The sequence below is a fragment of the Mus caroli genome, unplaced genomic scaffold (genome assembly GCF_978045245.1).
Source record: "Mus caroli unplaced genomic scaffold, Mus_caroli_1 scaffold_5, whole genome shotgun sequence".
Lineage (NCBI taxonomy): Eukaryota > Metazoa > Chordata > Mammalia > Rodentia > Muridae > Mus > Mus caroli.
The window spans coordinates 118,112,646-118,115,074 of NW_028227260.1; the positions used below are offsets into that span (position 1 = coordinate 118,112,646).

The following is a 2,429-nucleotide window of genomic DNA, read 5'->3' on the forward strand; positions in this document are numbered from 1 at the left end:
GAGGGAATGTAACCCATACAAAACAATAGACTCTTTAAAATGCTTTAAATCTAGCATTTCTATTTGATGCCAGATCAGTTCATTATAGACAGGAATACCATCATTAGCAGACATATGCTGGACAAGGACTAGGAAGGCTGAAGTTGGCTTGCAAATCCTCTGGTGGTGTACTCGGTTGCGCATTAACCCTTTGTGTCTGTGCCGCCTTGTCTCACCGAGGTGCTTTGGGCACCTGGAAGTGACTGTAAGTGGAGCAGGGCAGGTGGCACTTTACCTTCCAGCCTATTTTTCATCGTGCAATATATGCCTGAACTATGTTATCCTGCTCCCCCAGGCTCTTTTTGCTTCCCAAGCATTCCGACCTCTAGTCGCAAACTCTCTACGTGCATAGCCAACTCTGCAATCTTTTCTAGCAGAGAATTGAGTGAACCTTCTGAGTTTTCAGCTTTCCCTCCAAACGTTTTCAGAATAGTATATGTGAACAGTACAAAGCAAAAACAGAAAACGCCACGGGGAACAGAGTAGGAGACCACCCCAGCGACAGTAGCTGCCATCTCGCCAATTTTCTTTAAGCAACATGGCTAACCCCTCATAATCTGCTGTTTCTCTACCTCATTAGAAGCAGAGTTACTGTGATTGGAGAAACTCCACGAGGACTAAGAGAACAGCTTCTTCACTTGTTCATTGAACAGGAAGAGAAGATGTTGGAACGGAAAGTTTTAAACAAACACTACCCACCTGACTTTGACTCAGCGAAGATCCCGAAACTCAAGCTACCAAAGGACCGGCAGTATGTGGTGCAGCTGATGGCCCCCTTCAACATGAGGTGTAAGACATGTGGAGAATACATCCACAAGGGGAAGAAGTTCAACACACAAAAGGAAACAGTCCAGAACGAGGCATAACTGGGCCTGCCAATCTTCCGATTTTACATCAAATGCACATGCTGCTTGGCCGAGATCATCTTCAACACAGACCAGAGAACACAGATTACACCTTGGAGCACGGGACCATGCGCAACTTCAGGCCCCGAAGCTTCTGGAAGAGGAGGAGAAGTGCGTGCAGAAGGAGTGAGAGGATGAGGAACTGAACAACCCCATGAAGTTCCTAGAGATCCAGACAAAGGACTCCAAGCTGGAGATGGAAGTGCTAGAAAACCTGCAAGAGACCTGAACCGGCGGCAGGGCAGGCGCACGTGGACTTTGAGGCCATGCTGCGGCAACACCACCTGTCTCAGGAGCAGTGGTGACAGCAGTAGGAGGAGGAAGAAGAGCAGGAGACAGAGGCCTTGCTGGAGGAGGCTCGTCATTGAAGGCTTCCGGAGGACTCTGACTCAGAGGATGAGGCTCCACCTTCCCGACCACAGGCAGCTTTAAGACCCAACCCCACAGCCATCCTCGACAAGGTACCAAAGACCAAGAGGAAAAACAGAGGCCCTGTGCAGCAAAGCACAGTTGGCAGACTTGGTTGTAACAAAGAAGGTAATGACGGAGGCTAGCAGGGGCTCAGAGCAGGTCCGGGTGCCTGCCACTGGTGCCCCTGAGAGCAGAAAGGTGGCCAACCCTACACCCCAGACACCTGGTGCCTCCTCTCTGAGCCAGCTGGGTGCATATGGGCACAGCGAGGACAGAGACAGCTGAGCATCACTGATGCTCACCCTGGCATCAAAGACCCAAGAAATGAGGAAATGGGATCAAGGAAACACCTTCAGCAAAGGCCTCAGGACCATTTCTGCCATGGGTCCTGGCAAGGTGTGGAGAAACAATGTCCCCAGGACAGAAAGCCTGGTCCACTCCTTCAGTCCTTGAGTTGTGTGGAGCCTGTTGGCTGCTCCCTTCCTGCCACAGATCTAAACACTGACATGGAACAGGGGACAGTGACAATGGACACCATCTCCAACCATACACAAGGTCTGGGGCTTCACCTGCATGCAAGACAGTAGTACTGTAAAAAAACAAGAATAGAAAATGAATTGAAAAGCAAACAACAAAAAAGCAGTTACCCATTATGCCTAAGCCATGTTGGGTGCCACCTGTAGGCATGAATTTTTTGCAACCTACTTTTAATAGGGTTCAACCTCTCCTCTAGCCCACCACCGAGCAAGAGGGAGTGGAAGACAAAAGTTATTAGAATAGGGGGAAGTGGACCTGTTCAGCAATAGTTCTTTGGGGACAAGCTTGATCTTCTTTGGCAGCAGTTCAGTCCTGTAGTAAACATCAACCTGACTCAGCAGCTGCAGACCAGTCCTCTAAGCAGGCAGATGCCAGGCAGCTGTAGTTCAATCCTGAAGAAACTGCCAGGCTCTTCATCTGGCTTTAGGAGAGGCCACAGAGGTGGCAAGCTGCTGCAGGAACCTCATGAGCCATTCTTGGGTGAGTTTCTCTCAATGGCAGCGTTATCACCAGCTCAGCTCAACAGCACTGTGTAAG

At 49.7% G+C, this 2,429-nt stretch overlaps 1 pseudogene; it reads left to right on the plus strand.

Annotated features, from left to right (window-relative positions):
* Window positions 1-701: 701 nt before the first annotated feature.
* On the plus strand, window positions 702-1,848 carry LOC110286144 (splicing factor YJU2 pseudogene; annotated as a pseudogene).
* Window positions 1,849-2,429: the final 581 nt, after the last annotated feature.